Consider the following 20,930-nt stretch of genomic DNA (forward strand, 5'->3'; position numbering starts at 1 on the left):
GTGATTTTAAAACTTCAATTTAAGCAACATGAAATACCATTGTTGTCTTTCAAATCGGTTTTAAAAAGGAAAAGAAGAAATCGTGGTGTTGACAAAGATGTGAGGAAATAGACACCTTAGTGCACAGATGTTCTATTGACACCACGTTTTCTAGGGAGCAGTACTTAGGCGCGGTCACTTAGGACCGTCAGGCCAGCTGTGGCTTTAGGCAACACTGTCCCCTAGCGGTCACCATTGTCTGCTTGGGCAAGCCTCCTGAGCTCCAAGGCACTGGGCAGTAGACGCTTATCTAGGAATCCAGGCGGACAGTCCACGCCTAGGGCATGCTTGACCATCCACTAAGCCACCAGGCTGTGCTCCCCGTCCTGCCTTTGTTATCTGAGAAAAAGGCCAGTGATATGAGAGGAGGAACGATGTTGTCAGGCACCCAACGTGAAAGAGCAAGGTCTTCAGAAGGGGAGAGTTTTCTTGTTGGCTAAGTGGAAAAAAGCACCAGTATTCAGAGATCCAGAAATGGGCAGGGTGTGGGCAGCAGAGGGGCTGTGGGAAAGAGAAGGGGGACTGGAAGACTGGAGGGCGACTACTGGGGTACCCGGCCATAGCTCCCTCCACTCCTCTAGCCCAGCAATGGTAGGAGGAATAGTTAAAAGAGTAAAACTCCCTCCTAATTTGCGTCATCACACCATATTAGACACACTTATATTTACCAAAAGGCCAGTATGAAAGAGCCACACATCAAAAGCCAAAAAGCCTTGATTTGCCTAAAGAGCCATCTATTTACCTAAAACTTCTACTTTCAGGAATTCATCCTAACGAAAAGTACTTGGCATTCCCACATGATTATAACAGATAACAGAAACTGTCTGAAGTCCAATGCTCAGGGATTGCTGAACTGTATTTATGCCTTTATCATGTGATTGGATATTGGGTAGCCTTCACAATCACCTTAAAGAATACTTACTGTCAAGGCAAAATACTAAAATATTTTTATTAAGTAAAATAATCATATTGCAAAGTAATACAGCCAGCTTCATAAAGAATATGAAATGTGTATATTCCTATAATAGAGAGGATACTGTCTATGTACCAAAATGTTAACAATGGTTATCCTGGACAGGTGGGATTTTTAAATGCCTGATAATTTCTTCCTTATACTTTTGCACATTTCCAAATTGTTAAAGTAAACATATATTACCTTTATTCTTAGAAAATACTGAATCCGGAGAAGTATTGATGTAGGTACGATTCATATTCTTTCTTTTATGCAGTTGTCTTCCTAATAGTTTTTTACCAGTATAGTTTAAGAGTCAGTGATTTTAGAGCCTGGTATGTGTCTTTGAGATTATCTCCTTATTATTTAATCAGAAAGAATGAAATGACATGCATCATATGATTTTTTAAAATTTTTAGTTTTATTTTTTTAACTAAGAAGAGTGGCATGTGTAGGTTGGGGAAGAATTCTTCTCGATAAAATGGAACTAATGCCCCTGTGTATCCTGTTGGTTCTTCGAGAAGTAAATGGAATTGATTTATGGAAAAGGCCTAGCTCATAGTAAATACTTTGGAATTATTACCTATCATGTCATCAGCCGCAAGAAACAGTAATATAATAGACACGATGTCCTATATTCTACATGATATTCTAATATTGTGTCTTTTATATTATTGTCTCTTCCGCTGGTTTCAGCTTTTTCTTAAATTATTTTATTTTATTATTTTATTGTTTTGGTTTCAGCATTTAGCCCTGGTCATGTGTGCAGAGACTTGCAGAGTTATATTCTTAGCATACCTCCAAGTAGTTGGGTAGATACTGGTGCACAATGTGTCCATCATTTAATGATTATTATTCCCCATCTTTCTTTTCTCATCAGATAAAACAAAACTGTTACCCAAATCCATATGGATACAATGCTATTAAGTTCTGTTTGGCTCTCCAGTTGACTTCATTTTAGTCAGTAGTTGAAGGAAAGTAGCATCTTTTTGGCAAAATATTCTAAGATCTGTTGATTTTTGTTCTTTAATGAGCTTCTTGACCTACAAAACTTTCCTCAAATTCATCAATTGAGTAAATAAACAAAGTAGAAAGCGCTTCTGAGTGGCTCTATATTCTACTCAGATTCACAGAGCGCATAACAGGGGGGTCAGATAAATTAAGGAAGAGGTGAGCAAATGCCAAAGGCACAGAGTACTTCATATTCACAGTAAAAGTTCCTCATATCCACACAGATGTCTAGGAAATTTGGAGAAAGGATGAGTTTTAACTGCTAATAATCCTACATTATTTGAACATTGCAATATTTCTAAATAAATACAATGGTAAAGCTCCTACCTATTTTTTAATGACATCTTACTAAACAGAAATTAGGAGAAAATAAAAAGGATCTTTAAAGTCATTCAGTTTTTGTTTTTTTGTTTTGTTTTATCTTAGTATTGTTTTTGAATGAGTGAATTGAGCTTAATCTTCACAATGAAGGGTGATCTTTGTACTTGTTTTCTGCATTCTTCTCAGTCAGTGAAAACTCTTGACTGGGCAAGCCAGACTTGTTACAATAGTACAGATGTGCAAAGTTAAATGCATTTATTCAAATGCAAAACACATACCTCTATATAATTACAAGCCTATTAAACCACAGGTAGAAACACCTAATTTCAATGGAATAAATTACTAATTTTGAATAGTTTGTCATGGGAATTAGAATGAACAACTTTTCAGCCTATGAATTATTTATCAACAAGAAATAATCATCCAATGGCCTTTTCCTATTATTATGTTTATGGGGCTAGAATTTTAAAAATAAACAATATTTGAAGTGTCAAAAAAAAGTAGCAAGCTCAATTTAAATCAGTTTTACTTAGAACTCAGGACCTTTGCCTTTCATGATTTCTGATCTAGCAACTTTTACAAATCAAAAAGCACAAGGAAATAGAGTGCTGGCTTGTGAACTTCAAGGTTACTGGACTATCCCAGCAGAGCTAGTCCTTATTCTGAAAACGTGTATTAACATTAGTTTACTGATTTTTTTTAATGTATACTTATTGAAACTCATATAATTGGAACTGGAACTCATATAATTATCTCTAGAGATTTCACTTGGTCTAGCTTATTTCAGGTTTTGATTTCCAAAATGTAAAGCAAACTTTTACTGGGAACCTAAGATAAAAAAAATAAATAAATAACTAATTGATCTCAATCATATTATACAGATTTGCTACTAGTTCTAAAAATATGGTGGGTGAGATACCCTAAAAGATTCTCCAAAAAATAATTATTATGCTTTTATAAATATTTAGCTATCTTCAAATGCATTGCATGGCTGCAATAAATAGCAATAGGAAAGGAATTTTAAAAGAACAAATATAGGGATGCCTGGGTGGCTCAGTGGTTGAGCATCTGCCTCTGGCTCAGGTCATGATCCTGAGGTTCTGGGATCAAGTCCTGCAATGGGCTCCCCACAGGGAGCCTGCTTCTCCCTCTGCCTGTGTCTCTGCTTCTCTCTCTCTCTCTCTCTCTCTGTCTCTCATGAATAAATAAATAAATAATCTTTTAAAATTCTAGTAAAAAGGACAAATAATAAAATGAAGGTGGAAACACCGGAAGTACGGAAGAGCCAAACTTGCTTTCACACTGAAGGATCCAAAGCATACCCTTGGAAGGGTAAACAGATTGCAGGCAATAGACTATAAAGCCTAGAACCCATCAGGATGCACAGTCTCCTTAGAGACACTTGCACATGGCCGAGACCCCAGTGTAAGGGTCTAGGGTAAAGAGAAAGGAACCTGCAATGCTGAAGGGAACAATGAGGGCATCTCAACCTTTGTTCTGGGAAAAAGGAAAAAAAGTAATATGAGAATTTATATCCAAAAACTATCCCTCAAGCCGATTTAACGTGCCAATTCATATCGTGTTGGTCTAAAACATTTAAATGGAGAATATCGTTTTAAATTGTCTAGGATTGGTGGTGCCTCCAGGCAATTTCCAAACACAAATACAATTTCTCTCTAGAGAAATAAAACTTCAAGCAGGTCCTCAAATAATTTTCTCATATCAAATGTACAGAAATATGAGTGCAAAGTTGAAAAATCTCAATCTCTCTCTCTCTCTCTCTCACACACACACACACGCACACACACACAAGAGACCATAGGAGAGAGCCAGATGAAACAACAGACTTTTTTTTTTTTAAGATTTTATTTATTTATTCATGAGAGACACACACAGAGAAAGAGAGGCAGAGACACAGGCAGAGGGAGAAGCAGGCTCCCTGCAGGGAGCCTGATGTGGGACTCGATCCTGGCTGGGGATCATGACCTGAGTGGAAGGCAGACGCTCAACCGCTGAACCCACCAGGGATCCCTGAAACAATAGACTTTACCATCAGATTCAACACTTTAGACTTTGCTAGATATACATCTTAAAATAGTAAGGGTAACTGGAAAATGTATACTGACGGGAGAAGGAAAAATGTGATGAAAAAAAAAAAAACAAACTCTAATCTCAAAGAATATAAAAAATCAGTGAAAGCAAAAAAAGAAAACAGGAAAAAAATTCTAGGCTCTCTCACACTGTTGGTGGGAATGCAAGCTGGTGCAGCCACTCTGGAAAACGGTATGGAGCTTCCTCAAGAGTTGAAAGTAGAGCTACCCTATGACCCAGGATTGCATTACTAGGTATTTACCCCAAAAGTACAGATGTAGTGATCCGAAGGGACACCTGCACCCTGATGTTTATAGCAGCAATGTCCACAGTAACCAAACTATGGGGAGAGCCCAGATATCCATCAACAGATGAATGGATAAGGAAGATGTGGGGTGTGTGTGTGTGTGTGTGTGTGTGTGTGTGTAACAATATTACTCAGGCGTCCAAAAAATGAAATCTTGCCATTTGCAATGATATGGATGGAACTACAGGGTATAATGTTAAGTGAAATAAGTCAATCAGAGAAAGACAATTATCATATGATCTCACTCATATGTGGAATTTAAGAAACAAAACAGGATTATAGGGGAAGGGAGAGAAAAATAAAATAAGATGAAATCAGAGAGGGAGAGAAACCATAAGACTCTTTACTCTAGGAAACAAACTGAGGGGAGTAGGGTGGGGATGGGTTAACTAGGTGATGGGCATTAAGGAGGGCATAGGATGTGATGGGCACTGGGTGTTCTATGACTGATGAATAACTGAACTCTATCTCTGAAACTAATAATAAACTATGTTAATTCATTAAATTTAAATTTTAAAAAATCAAGTCCATAGCAGCACATAGAAAATTAGTATAAATGAATCTAAACATAGCAGTAATCACAATAAATATAAATTTGTTAAACTCTAAGCATATAATTTCCAAACTAACAGGAGAATGTAATGACAGTCCAAGATTCTAATCTAAAAGAGGCTAGAAATTCATGAGAGGAAAAAAAAAAAAAAAACCCAGAAAAAATAGGAATAGAAAAATCATGTTCCATGATGAGGATTTTGTTTGGAATTGTATTGAAACTATAAATTACTTTTTTATTGCTACTGAAAATCAAATCTCATTTTCTATTATATGTTGTAGTAGATGATTACTGGTGCTTTTTTTTGTAATGCCTTTTATTATTTCTAACAATGTGACTCTAGATTGCTTTTGATTTTCTAATTAAACAAGCATGTTTTCTGAAAATATGGTCAGTTTTATCTTCTCATTAATATTCTTATAACTTTCTGATTCTTTGTCTTATTGAAATGGCTGATACCACCAATCTGATGTTCAATAGAATAGTAATAGCAGGCTTCCTTGTTCTCCTGACTTCAATGTCAATATTTATTATGTTTCCTAAGAATTTTTGTAAGGCTTCCTTTACCTGGATGTAGTGCTTCTCTCCTAATTCTGTTTTTGTGTGTGTATGTTTTAAAAACCATCAATGTAGAATTTGGCCAAATGTATTTCTCTATTGAGGTTGTCATATGGGTTTTCTTTAAATTTGAGTCTATGGTATCCTTCATTAATATTTGATTTTTATAAGACTGCCTTTTCCAGGATATAATAATTCTTTTTAAATTCTATTTTATTTTTTTTAAACCATTAATGTTGAATTTGGTCAGGGTACTTCTCTATTGTGATTGTCATATATGTTTACTCCTTCGATTGGAGACAATGGTATCTTACATTAATATTCAATTCTCCTTATGGTAAAACCAAACTAGACAAAAATGTATATGTGTGTTTAAGATACTGCTGACTATGACTTACTTAAGTCAGAGTTTGGGGGGAAAAAGGCATTTTTGCAAATACGCTTATAAAAGATATTGATATTCAATTTTCCTTTTTTCTAAGTGTCCTAACCAGTCTTAGCATTAAGGCTACACTCTTAAGTTAGTTGGATGGTATCCTATCTTAGAAATATTTTATATAAGATTCAGATTTGTTCCTTGAATTATTAATGGAAATCACCTTTTTGAGTGGAAAATGAGTAAATAATGTATGTGTGTATATATTTACATATATACATATACATATATATATTTACAAAATAAAGTTCTTTAACTGTTACTGGTTTCTTCCATTTTTCTACTCTTTATTGAGTTATTGCAGCAAAAACAATTAATACCTGTGTTCAGATAAAAGTGATGACTTTTAAAGGGAAAAGAGAAAAATTGAGGAAAATAAGTTGGGAATGCTTCCATATATTTAATAAATATTCTAAACAATTATATGAAAAACTTTTATAGCCCTTCTTATATGTTTTATGCTTGTTCTATTTATTTCTGATCAGTTGTCATTAAAAATTATATAATGTTTCTGGCTTTTTAAGGTTTCTATTGGTAATTCAAGCAGATTTTGCATTTTATATTTCAGGCCTGTATACTTATGTGCATACAATTTCATGATTATTTTTCCTTCTTGGAAGATTATTTTTTTTATGATTGTATGCCAACCTTTTTTATTCCAATGAATGTTTTTTGCTTAAAATTCTGTTTTTCCTGATATCAATATCAATATTGCTTCAATATCTTTGTATTTGCATGCTGTATCTTTTTTAACTCCTTTATTTCCAACTATCTGTGTTGTTTTGTTGAGACATGTAGAATACAGATTATTACCTACATATTCAAATATGTATATTTGTTTAAGTTTCTCTTATATGGATTTGGCAGTTAATTTTTTTTGTTTAATCCTAAATCAAAATAAGTACAATTTTTTTATTCAAACCTATCTTGTTTTTAATATTTCTATTTTCCCACCACACAATAATAAAGATCTTAGGGACGCCTGGGTGGCTTAGTGGTTGAGCTTCTACCTTTGGCTCAGGGCGTGACCCTGGGGTCCTGGCAACGAGTCCTGCATCGGGCTCCCCATAGGGAGCCTGTGTCTCCCTCTCTCTGTGTCTCTGCCTCTCTCTCTGTGTCTCTCATGAATAAATAAATAAAATCTTTAAAAAGGAGAAAAGATCTTAGCATGATTTGCTCATCGAACAACCCCTGAAATTCCTTATCTTGTTACTTTAGCAAAGACTTTTAATCCCCCACTTTAAAACACAAAGTTAGTATTTTTCAAATGTAGTTAATTGAATTCAGACAGTATTTTATCAATTTTAATGCTGACTATTTTTTCTATTTTCTCTACTTTATCTCCTTGTTCACTTTTTTTCTGATAAAATACATAGTTTAATTTTCTTAAGAAAATTAAAGAATGGCTAGTAGGTAAATGAACCTACTGTGTTTGAAAACACCTTTATTTTGCCCTCACTCTTGAATAATAGTTTGGTTAAGTATAAATTTTGTTGACAGTTTTCTATTTTTTTTTCTTCTTTCTGTCCTCAGATACAATTATTCCACCGAATTTTGAAATGCATTGTTGCAGATGAGAAGTGTGTCTTCTTTCTGAGTGTCATTTGTAAGTAATTTGTCCTTTTTGCTCTGGTAGGTTCCACGAGTGTCACTTTATCCCCAATGCTTTACAGCATCAGTATGTCATGTCTATGTATGGAAGTTGCCAACAAATCAGAGGGCACTTTTTAGTCTGAAGGCACATGCATTTTTTTTCAGTTCTGGAGAATTCTGAAGCACTTATCTCTTCAAATATCACACGTCTGTCAGCTTCCCCAATTGGACAAGTGTTTTAGCCTTTCAGTCTCCTATATTCTTCACTGCTTTGTCATTTTTATTATTTTCTGAACTGTACTGAACTCTTGATGAGTTCCTTCTTTTATGTTTATTTTCCCGATCACTTCGTAGTTGTTTCCATTTCTATGTTAATCACACATATTACATTTTATTTTATATATATTTTTGAAGATTTTATTTATTCATGAGAGACACAAAGAGAGAGAGAGAGAGAGAGAGGCAGAGACACAGGCAGAGGGAGAAGCAGGCTCCATGCAGGGAGCTCGATGTGGGACTCGATCCTGGGTCTCCAGGATCAAGCCCTGGGCTGAAAGCGGTGCTAAACCACTGAGCCACCCGGACTATCCTTGCATTTTATTTTAATGACATTATTTTTCATTTTTGGTATATTTAAATGATCTTTTTATATTCACAATTTAATTTCTTAAGGATTTCTAAGTTTTGCAATTTGTTAAGTTTAAAGAGAACAATGCTTGCTTTTTCCATTGCAAATATTCAACAAGTTTATTTTAGACTCTTTCCCCAATTTTTAAATACAGACTGAAATTAATTGGAATGAATTTACATTCTAATTATTGATGTCCTTGGCTGTCTTTTAATGTTATATTTCTTCATGCATTTTAGAACTTCCCCTCTCTCTCTCTCCCCATCCCTCACTTCTTCTCTCCTCTTTTTTTTTTTTTTAAGATTTTATTTATTTATTCGTGAGAGACACAGAGAGAGAGAGAGGCAGAGACACAGGCAGAGGGAGAAGCAGGCTCCATGCAGTGAGCCCGACGTGGGACTTGATCCCCAGACTCCAGGATCACACCCTGGGCTAAAGGTGGTGCGAAACCGCTGAGCCACCCGGGCTGCCCCTCTCTCCTCTTTTTCCACTTTGTTACACACCCTGCCAAGCATTTTTCATTTACTTCTAGCCGGTTCTGTGATCCTCCATTTCAGAACCAAGTCAAATGATAACAATTAGCAGTTCATGGCAGACAGAGATATTGAAAATATCAGATCTATTCACAAAGCCTGTGATTAGTTTGGTTCAGCCTCCTGTAGCAAGGTTGTATATCTTTTTGTTTATTTTTCTAGTTCCAAAACTTCAGCCTCTCACGCTCTTTTGCATTCATATTCCATTTCTGGTCAATGGAAATATTTATTTTGAGTTTGAAAGTGGCCATCCCATTTTGGTTCTCTATATTTTATTTGTCATTATGATGTATCAGGGAAGTTTATGAAAGGTGGATCCTTTGTACTTTTTTTGACCTGGGCATTTGTTTTTTCAACTTGATGTTCATTTTTCTCATCATCCTTTATTTTCCTGACCCATATTTTGTCTTATTGATATTGTGATAATTTTTGAACGTGGCTGCAGGTTTCCCAAGCTTCTTTTAAATTTGTTTAGCATCTGGCTCTTGAATTATGCGCCACTACCACTCTCTTCAGAGTCCTTCTATTAGAGTTGGAACTGCTACTGCGCCTCTTCTTGGCCCTCTGCACTTTAGTTGGTACTGTGTTCCATTCTTCTCCTGCGCTCTTTTGCTATGTTCTGCATATTCTCTGAATGTAGCATTTTCTTTCTTTTTCTATTAATCACCATATAGAACTTAGTTTAAGGGCTCTCGGTTTTAGCCACCTGACAATAGGGTCCTCAATTTTATGGGATGTGTTACATTAAGTGTGACTGGATCATGTGTCAGTTATTCTAACTTTGGCTCATCCATACCCTCGTGGTATTCATTCTAAATGCTGAGGCTTGCTCTTTGCAAACACACATGACTCTCTCCTTGCAGGCATTTTGTGTGTTAGAGTAGTTTGCTTGGCTCCAATTCAGTATACACCTAAAGTGCTGGAATGTTAATGTCTCCAGAAACAGTTCTCAAAGATACTGGATGAGGTGATGTGGAACTTTCCCAGTTTCCTTGCTTCTCGTTTGGGATAACCCTGAAGCATGTTCTCTACCTCTCCCACAGTTCCTTAGGAGGATTTGGTTTCAGTTGCCCACAGTGGTCATTTATTCATATTGCATCTTTTATTGGCTTTCTTTTCTCTCCACTCTTCTTATAAGTGTTAACCTGGATCACTTCCCAGACAAATCACTTTACAAACACTATTACAAACACTTCTGTCTGCGTTTGCTTCAGGGATAATTCTAACTCAGATATCAACCATCTTGTCTATATACTCTATTTACCTAGTGTTTCTCCATTCCTCTTTTATCTCATAGCAGATGTTGGCACACATTTTGACTATCCCTTCTGAATGTTTTAGTTTTCTCTTTATACAAGTGTCTGCTTTCTCTGTGTACTGAACTGTTTACCCATTCCCTAAGAGAAATCCTCTTATTTTTGCAAAATGTGCAAGATCCTAGCAGTGACATTTAGTAAAATTACCCCTACTGACCCCTAGGGCCTGATGAAGAGTTTCTCTCTCTCTTTTTTTTTTTTTTTTCAAGGCACATTTAATTTAATATCAAGAGTGCAATACAAAAGGCACAAATACAGTGAAGGAAATACATTCCCCTGTTAACACTAATGATAATGCTCTTTCAACATGCGCCTGTTGAATGGAATGGGGATTTAATTTCACTACGGAAAAAAATAACACAGTAAGTCTCATCATAGCCAATATCCTTATACAATCTAATAGTGAAATGAATGTTTATAATGCTTCAAACAGTTTCAACCTGAAGTTTGATACCACACTTTTATGTTTGTACAGTCCTCAGTAAGATTATCTACAGCGTTAGCAACCATTCAAAGAATAACCATTGATTAAAACCACATTGATTTAAGGCTCAATCAAGTAATACAGAGCCCCAAACTAAATGGTTAAATATATGAACTACTTGTACTGACATCTATTATTTAATTCTCTCATGACTATTAAGCTGGTTTTTAGCAAATAAACTCTTTAATTTTTTTTAATAAACTCTTTAAAGGCAAAATTCATCACTTTTGAGTTTTGACCCAGAAGTTCAACAATAATCCCCAAGTTCACAGTCTTATTGGCAAAACTGATAATACAGTGTCTCTAAGTCACTATGCTCATGGTTAAGAGCCATGCATATTCCATTTTTACATTTTACTGGAATTTTACATGTTCAATTCATGATTTTGAGTCTCTAGATTTTCATTCCTCCAAACTGTGTGCCACAGACTTAAGACTTCTGTTTCTCCCTCTATTTTCTTCAAACAGAAACATTGCTCAAGTGTCTACATGTTCCAAAAGGGGAATATTTTGGAGGGGGCCACTTCTTTGGAAGAGTCCAAGGCCACCAGACCTCTGAAGCAAGGCGGGGGGTGGGGGGAGAAGAAAGCTGAAACACAAGGTTCATCTCGTAAGTTTTACATGAACCATTACAAGCTGGATAGTATAAGGATGTAGCTGGTTTTGGCTTAAAAAGTCTGAGTCTTGGTGTGGAACGAGTACTTGGCTGTCCCACCACAGCTTTCTCATAGTGGGGCACTCAGGAAAGTCTTTTTTTTTTTTTTTTTTTTTAAGGAAAGTTGACTGGGGAGTATGATTTGTCTACCTACCAGGCATCAACTTACAGGCACTCAGTTTGTTTTGGGTTGTTCCAGTTTGTCTTTAGTCTCTTCCAGTTCACCTTTCACTTTTAGGAAAAACAGTTTGATCTCTGGGCCTAGTCTTGTTGATCTCAGCTGGGCAGCACTAGCCTGCTGGACTCACTTGAGGAACTGGATTTGAGCGGTACACTATTGCATCTCTTGCTCCCTGGTTGCTAGTCGGGTTACAAGGATGTCTTCTCTAGGAGCAGGCCCTTGTTGTTGCTTTCGTTTTCCTTCAGACTCTCTTAACCCAGTTACATCATTAGAATTAAGATCTAAGTACTTGCCCTACAAAGCTTGGACATATGCTTCATACTGTTTCCACCTTAGAATTAACTCCCCTAGTGCCATAACTTTGAAGTCTGTTTGACTGAGTCAGACCTTTTTGGGAAGAGCTTCTTCATTCCCTGGTCATCTTGAATCCTTTCCAGATGGAGCCCACTGCCCACTGGCTGCCCAGGCTGCCAGACCGCCCTAGCCTGGGCCCCACACTCCTCCCCCTGCCGCAGCCCTGGTGCTCCCCTTTATTTGTGAGTCTCGCTGCCACAAAAAGGCACTGAGGAAGAGTCACTCTTTGATCAAAGTTTAGTCAGTTTCCTTTGAATCCTTTTCCCAAATAGGCCTTCACTTTGGACTTCTGTGTTCTTTGCCTTGCCCAATGTTAGCAAGAACTTTACTAAGTTCAATTAGCCAAAATCCTCTACCTTTGCTCTCTGATCAGGATCTTCATCCTCACCACCCCCCAGGTAAAGTCTTGATCACCATGGCCTGCCTTCAATAAAAATTCTGTTTGGTCAGCTTAGCTAGAATCCCCCCTTATGTAAGCCTCATGTTCCCTCTTAGTAAATTTCTATCCAGAGGATCTCCCTCCCCTCACTCCACCCTTACTCCTTAGCTATAAATTTTTATTTTTCTTTGTCGTATTTAGAATTGAGCCCAGTTCTATACTGTAGTCTTTTTCTCTTTATTGTGTTAGTCCTGAATAATGGCTTTTTCTACTGCTTTAATTGCTGGCTAGCTCTGTTTCTCTTTGAAATTCTTTGAAAGGGTCTTCATTTTGGTCTTCCTTATTTTTCCTTCAAAATATTAAAAAGCTCCTAAAACAACAACAACAACAACAACAACAACAAAAACTAAATTCACAGCTTTGTCTTTACAACCAATGTTGCAGTTTGGAGCAGGTACAGCCAAGCCTATAACATTCTCTTCCAAAATGGATTGTATGAGTTGGTACATTTTGTACCAGCAAAGGTATAATTTCATGGTATGTTTAGGGGATAGAAGACTAGACCTGCTTGATTTGAGAATTTAAGAGTAGAGTGGTGGATGCTATGACTGAATGCTGGGTTTATGGGGGTCAGAGGCAGTGATGTCTTACAGGACTACTATTTCTCTTTCTCTTTTTCCTCTTCCTCCTCTCATAGAGTGATAAAATAATTGCTTAATGGGTAAAATGATAAATCTTTGTGAATGTGTTCTGTAGATATAATTTTATAATGCCTACAAGTGGTAGGAACTGTCTAGTTTCCTCTGTTTTTTTTTTGGGGGGGGGGGTCTCTGCTGTTTCTATCTTTTTTGTCAGGGAAGTCACATTGATTTCTGCTATAGAAAGAGGGCAAGATACTGTCACAAACTACAGGGCAAGGCAATGTAATCTCAATAATCAGCTAGTTGAATGGATATTCTTCAAAGGCAAAGACATCACCATGCAAATTCACAAGCATTTAAACCCAAATGACTTTTAATGTTTCCCCAGTTGGCAATAGGCAAATATTGATACTGGCCACTAAAATCTGTAAGGCAGGAGATAATTTTCATGGCCTTTGAAAAAAAATGACTGTAGTTACTTTGTCAGTTCTTGTTTCTTTTTATCTCTTTGAATTGGCTTATTGTTTTAGGCTTTGTCCCTCACTCAGAGGCAATTTTTACAGAAAAGAGGCTTTCATTTGCATATTCTATTGAAGAATTTGAAGCATGTTTCCTTGGAAACTTCCTTGTCTGGAACAGTTATTTACATAAACAATGTTTTCATCAAAGTCAATGTTTCCAAAGGAAGGGAAATATTAATAGTTTGTCCCAGTTAAAGCATGAATTAAAATTAAAATATTTTTATGCTGAGGTTCATTATGATGAGCAGAACTTGGTAGCCTTCATCAACAACATAAAATAGTTTAAGAAAAAATAACTTTCCAAAGTGAATATTAGGTTACATGTTTTCTACATTATATAGTGATACCCTCCTACTCTTTCCAGGACTGGTGAGTGAAAGTTAATTGAAATTTTTCTTTAGTTTAAATATGGATATAGGAAAAAAAAATAGATACATATTTTAACATTTCACTTTAAATTAAAACAAGTGGGAAAAAAAAAAAAAAAAACAAGTGAAGCACCTAGGTGCCATAGTTGGCTAAGTATCTGACTCTTGGTTTTGGCTCAGTTTACGATCTCAGGGTTGTGGGATCAAGCCCTATGTTGGATTCCATACTTTGTGTGTAAAGTTTGCTTAAAAGCATCCCTCTCTCTGCCATTCTTGCTTGTGTTATCTCTCAAATAAATAAATGTCTTTTAAAAAATAAAATAAATTTGAAAAGTGAATTTGTATTTGTTTACAGATCTGTTGATGGAGACCAAAACCTTCACTTTTGATGTGTGTGCTGAGAAAAGTTTTACTTTTTCTTTTTTAAATAAATATATCCATAATATACTCTATAATTTCCAATTTTGGTTTCCTTACACTTAGAATGAAAGCTCATGTACTTGCAAAAAATTTGAGTATAAATGGCTTCTAGATTTTTTTCAAGTCTGCCAACTTTTTGCAGTTTTCTTGTCTATACTTCATATAGCACAGAATATGTGTTAGTGACTCACAATTATGAAATCTTTCAAAGTATTTAACTTAGTTTACATGGCAAACCCATCATCAATCATATTTCATCAATTTGCATAAAGTTTAATTACATAATTGTAGTAACAAGTACAACTGACATAAACAATTTAGGAAATTCAAGTGAATCTTGGTAAGCACACAACTCTACTGGTGAGAGCATATGCACTTCAGAAATTTACCGATTACTACAAGGGGGAAAACTTTTATACCCTCTTATATTCTGAGCCTGTACCTAAGAATTAAACTGACACAGATTAACAGTAGAAAAACATACACATTTTATTTAATACCTTTACATGTACGTGGAAGTTTTCAAAAGAAAAATGAAGGCTTCAACAAGCTGTTAGGCCCAAAAACTTACAAAACTTTTTAAACAAGAAAAGTAATTTGGGGGACATGACAAGACAATGGGGCTTGTGGCTAGGGGCAAGTGGGACAATGGTATGACCTAGGAAATATGTGGGGGAAATTAATGGAAGAAAAACATTTTCTAGTAGGTTCTTATGTGGGTCCATTTTTATAAAAGAGTTATTTATTTATTTGTTTGTTTGTTTATTTATTTATTTATATAAGAGAGAGCAAGTAGGGGGAGGGACAGAGGGAGAGGGAGAGAATCTCAAGCAGACTCCCTGTTGGACTAGGAGCTGGTCTCGGAGCTTGGTCTCATCGCCCTGAGATTATGACCTGAGCTACAATCAAGAGTCAGGTGCTTAACCCACTGTGCCACCCAGGCGCTCCTATGCAGGTCATTTTTTCGGTGTCAACTCATAGTCTCTGGTGATAGGACTGTTTTTTCTCTTCCTGTTGTAGGGAGGTTACCTTTCTCATGGGAAACATTATGACCTGCTTTTACATAGAAAGAAGGAGGTTAGAGAGCCCTTCCTTCACGTGCTGTTTCTCCAGGGCTTTAACTCAAAAAAGTCAACATGCCAGAGTGGCATGTTCTGAGGTGGCATGTTCTGAACCCCTTCAGCCCTTAGGTGTACCAAGCTCTGTGCTTTGTCCTGGCGATACAAGAGGGAATAAAACGGATAAGAATCCCTGCCAGCATGAAGAGATAGATTAGTAAGTATACAAATACACAGTTTAGTAAATAACTATAGCCTCTTTCATGACAAACCACCAAGTTCTCTGCCTGAATACCTCCCCATATTCACCACATGCCCATAATCCTTTTCCCTGCCTGGTGTCCCTGACATGGAAGTTGAAAGCTATTACTGTGGCCCTTCACCCAGTCAATGTAGTCAAAGGGCTCTTCTCCAGTATTAACTTTCCGAAGTTGGAAAAGATGATCTGACTGAAGATGTGACCAGTCTTTTCACTCACCTTCTCCATCCACCATGACCTCCTTTTTTTTTTTTTTTTTTTTCAAACTTTGGGGAAGGTAGGTAGAACTTGGCTGATGCTTTTCTCCAGCGCGAGCTCTTTGAGCAGAAGTGTAAGGCTGCTTACAGAGTAGTTGATAGTATTCAAGATGCGGTGGGCATTAGTCAGTATTATCATAGTAGGACTGGACAGAGTACTTTACTCTTGTCAAGTAGACTGAATCTTCCTCATGTACTTGTTATTACATCATGATTTAGGGGCCCAGGAATGCAGTCAAGTAGGCCATCATTTTTTTCTAACTACTACACTGAAACTGTTTTATTCCAGGAAATATAAATGCTGCCTTTACCCTCTTTTGATATATCAGTATTATTTTATCAAAAAGCTATATATTTAGTGTATCAAAAAATATTCTTAAGTGGGGAGTTGGGGCAGAGGGAAAGGCAGAGACAAAATCCAAAGCAGGCTCCATGCTTAGCATAGAGCCCAAGGCGGAATTTGATCTTACAACCCTGAGATTATGATCTGAGCAGAAATCAAGAGTTGGATGCTCAACCAACTGAGCCACCCAGGTGCCCCTCAAAAAGCAATATGTTAAAAATAAAGAATATATTTACTTATAACTATTTTTGTCAGTGCCACAAACCACCTTTCCCAAACTTTATTTTCAATGACTTGTTTCAAGTTACATCTTTTCAGTACTTCCCTTTTATCACATATTATGTCATAGTACTTCAGAAATAAGTTATAAAGAAATATAGAAAAAAATATGTTTGGATTATTTTACCTTGTAAAAAAAAAGAAATGGGAGAACTAAGGCTCTTTTCAAGTAAACACTAATGCTAAACATATATATAATGTGATAATGTATCCATTAGAATACTTCCCCTGTGTCAATAAATAAAACTGTTTTTCAACTTTGCCTCTTCCTGTTTTTTTGTTTTTTTACCAAAACAAACTCAGCCTAATTGTAGTTTTTCCTTTTGTTGCTATTGTGTTTTGTTATGGAGCAATTTTAGGCAAAGCAGAATCAATTGTATGTATGGGAATTAAGTGATAGAGAGAGCTTAGATTCCAAAAGAAACAGATATAACATGCCGAGTGAGGTCATCGATTTTTTTGAAAGGGTTGGAGACTGATTTGGGGCGGTTTTAATTTTCCTGGTTTTCAGAAAATAGTTTTGATATGTTTTCAAGTTGAAGCTAAACTTTTTATTCAAGTCCTAAACACTAAGAGACAGACAAGAGTCTAAGCATTCAGGATACCGCAGTGAGTAACACAACCAAGTTTCTTGCCCTCTCAAAGTTTACCTTCTAGGAGGAAAGATAAATGATAAAAAAAAATAAACATATGAAATGAGTAAACTATCGTGTATTAGAAGACAGGCACTATGGAGAAGGAAGAAGAGGAGAGTAAGAAGGATAGGGAGTTTGGGCAATGCTAGAGTCAGGGTAAGTCCCATCCGCAAGGTGCTGTTTGGGCAAAACTCTGAAAGGGGCAGGGGGTAAGTTTATAGGGATGGTGTAGAGAGGAAACTGCTGGAGTTTCTGAGTAAAAGTTCACCTGGGATGATGGAGGATAACAAAGGAACCAGGAGGCAGAGTTGGAGCATTAGAAAGAGAGAAGTCAGAGCAGTCAACATTTCAAAAGGATCTCTCTTGTTGCTGTGCTGAGAATAAAGTGTGTGTGGCCAAAGAATGACATGGAAAGAACAGTTGGGAGGCTGCGAGAAATAAAACAGATGAGAAATGAGGGTGATCCAGACCCTAGGTTTTTGCGTGGTAAGATTCTAATTGTATTTTAAAGACAGAGCCTGTAAAATTGGTACCATTGTTTTTTAGAAGTATTCTGTTTTGTTTTCTGATTGTTAACTTTGTATCCTGCAACTCTACTGAATTCCAGGTATAAAATAACTAAGTCATGGGGATGTAATGTACAGCATAGGGAATATAGTCAATAATATTGTAATAACTTCATATGATGACAGACGGTAACTGGGCTAATGTGGGGAAGATTTTGTATTGTGTAAAAATACCAACACGTGAAACTAATAAGATAGTGTATGTCAATTTTACTTCAATTAAAAAAATATTCTCTTTCTTTGCATAGGATGGAAATCATATATTGAAAAGATTCTATTAATGCTTAGTAGTCTTTCTAGACACAATTTATTACTCTTAACATGAGAAAAACTTGAAAGTTTATCTGGCTTATGCTCACACACAGAAATGTTGTTTTGTAAATGGGAGTGATAAATGATCAGAGATATATTTCACAGATTGCACATAGATTAGTTTTTAAGGCAAGCTGGGCTCTCTCAGGGTGTATCATTTCTCAGCATCCTAAGCATAAACATATCTACTAATTATAGAAATACCATAATTCATTTCAAACTTTAACTTAATATTTATTTTCAAAATAAACATCATAGATAAAAATGATATACATATGCATATATCACACTTATATTTACTTTAAAAAATTCCCGAAACAAATAATAATTCTATTTTTTCTCTTTTATCACCAACTTATTTGAAATGAGGAGGCTGACATTCTGAAGTGTCTGCAGATGACCTTACATTTTCCCCCTTTTCTCTAAGTGCCAGTTCTGGTCAGATATTGAAAAACAAATCAAGTATCACCAACCTATTTAACATTGTTGTCAAAATCATTCAGCTTCACATATAGCTGCTCTCTAGATCTTTGACTCCCAATTATGAGAAAGTATCTAGTGTTTTCTTTTTCATTTTTTACACTAATATCTGTTTTAGCAGCTTACTTTCTTTCTAAAAAATTGAAAATTATGTTGTAACTAGCTTATTGCCTTCTACTGACATAAAGACATATTGAAAATTTTTTGAGGTTGTAAGAAGTTGATGTGATAATGGGAAAACAGAAATGGAAATGATTAAAGTGAACATAAGAATAGGGAGCAAATGCACCATAGTGATAGAATCTAGTCATCTTCCTAGGTAGAAATCTGACCGTCCTGAACATCTTTTACATCAGCTTGAGTTTGACGGCCTGGGTCTTACCGACAGTTAAAAAATGTGAGTTCAGGATTTCAAAATTCCTTCAGTTTGAGTACTGATGACCTTGCTTTTTCTGGCAAAACCATTATTCTCTTTATTGGAATTTAGGCAGTTAGCTCTTCATGGACAATAAAGCCTTAAAATGATGACAGAAACAAAGAAAAAAAAAGTCTTTCAGTAAATATTCTCAATTTGATTCCATGCACTTAGATATTCTTGGTGCTGTATTTAGATCAACTTTGTTATCAGACACCACTCACAAATTTCTCTCTCCAGCCAGATCTTCCCCTGAATATCAGCCTGTATTTCTATCTGCCTCCAATTAATGAATTTCAAACTGAACTCCCAATCTGGCCTCCTTCCCCAACCTTACTCTACCTAAACTCCATTAAAGTCATATATGTCTTAATTGATAGCACTTAATCCTTCCCATTTCTCTTGCCCTCAAATTTGAATTTATCCCTCATTCTCCTCTCCTTTATTCCACATCCAGTTACCAGGAAATTCTGTTTGCAATAATTTCAAAGTATCTAATCACTTTTCTGCTTGAGACTAGATTGCAGCTAGACTTGTCTATAGATTAGATGTCAACAGACTTCTTAATGGACTTCCTACCTCTTGTCTTGCTTTTTCACATTTTATTCCTATTACAACAACCAAGTGATCCATTTAAAACATAATTTTCATATCATTTCTTTGTGGAAAACTCCATTGATTCACCACTTTGGACTAAAAGCCAGACTTCTTACAATGGCCCCTAAATACCTATATGATCTGGGCTACTCTTATGTCTCTTATACAGCAATAGTGTTCAAGGTCTACCAGGAGAAGGAGCACTGGTAAATCTAGATCTCAGATGGAAACCCTGAGTGGCTCACCCTAGGAGTGAGTAAAAATCGGGGAGTCTTGACAAAATGTAATTTAGACTCTACTTAGCTCAGTGTCTGATTAGATTATGATGATAGGGGCAGCCCGGGTGGCTCAGTGGTTTAGCGCTGCCTTTGGCCCAGGGCGTGATCCTGGAGACCCGGGATTGAGTCCCACATCAGGCTCCCTGCATGGAGCCTGCTTCTCCCTCTGCCTGTGTTTCTGCCTCTCTCTCTCTCTGTGTCTCTCATGAATAAATAAATAAAATCTTTTAAAAAAATTATGATGATAGCTATCCCATTTGGTAGGCAGAGATAATAGACAAAACTCTTTGGAGGAACTCTGAGTTATCTGAAGTCACTACAGTTTTTTTTTTTTTACACACAATTTGTGTCATTTCATTAGCACGAGGCATGTGATAAGATAGGATCATATGATCATAAGAGAAAAAAATAGTCAATAGAAGCAGATGCATAGTTGATCTAGCTTTAAAGTTAGCAGATAGGAACACTAACGTAACTATAAATAATATGTTCAATAAAATAGAGGATAATGTGTGTGAAAAGATGAAAATTTAAAGAATATTTCTATAGAATTAGAAACGGGAAAAATGGCATTTTGGGCTAAGATTAAGATAGGATTCAATGGAAAGTATTTGGTGTGAATCCTTGAAAGAGAAAGACCAACGGAGCTTTATAGAATACATGGAAACAATCTGGAGTTTTAGAAGTGGAGGAAATATGTGGCAGAGACAATATTTGACTAGATAATGAGTTTTCTAAAACTGATGAAAGACTTAAAGACTCAAAGAGTCTACTGAAAATCCCTAGCAGACTGTGTAAAAAAAAAAAAATATATATCATGCCCAGGCATATCATAGCAAAACTTTGAGAGCTAAAGAAAAATGAGAAATCTTAAAAGCAGCAAAAGTAAAAAAGACACTTCATCTTCAAAGACTTACAGCTAATTGTTCAGTGGAAATGATGGAGCCAGGAATCAATAGAATGGTATCTTAAAAATGCCAAACAGTAGGGAAAATGCCTATGTGAATTTTATATCAGGCAAAATAATCCTCCAAAAAGGTAGATAAGTCAGTAACATTTTCAGACCAACAGATAGTGGAAAGTCAGCACCAGCTGATCTTAATGAACAGA

At 36.1% G+C, this 20,930-nt stretch overlaps 1 long non-coding RNA gene and 1 pseudogene across 2 annotated transcripts in view; one reads left to right on the top strand and one right to left on the bottom strand.

Moving 5' to 3' along the window:
* Window positions 1-20,930, top strand: part of LOC140618802 (uncharacterized) — a 127,213-nt gene that overhangs the window by 99,559 nt on the left and 6,724 nt on the right. For both annotated transcript variants that reach the window (XR_012018868.1, XR_012018873.1), the window contains exon 6: window positions 7,802-7,874. This is a non-coding gene — a long non-coding RNA (uncharacterized lncRNA). The remainder of the gene's footprint in view (window positions 1-7,801; window positions 7,875-20,930) is intronic.
* On the bottom strand, window positions 11,308-15,893 carry LOC140608617 (pre-mRNA-splicing regulator WTAP-like; annotated as a pseudogene).

Source organism: Canis lupus, chromosome 1 (assembly GCF_048164855.1).
Source record: "Canis lupus baileyi chromosome 1, mCanLup2.hap1, whole genome shotgun sequence".
Lineage (NCBI taxonomy): Eukaryota > Metazoa > Chordata > Mammalia > Carnivora > Canidae > Canis > Canis lupus.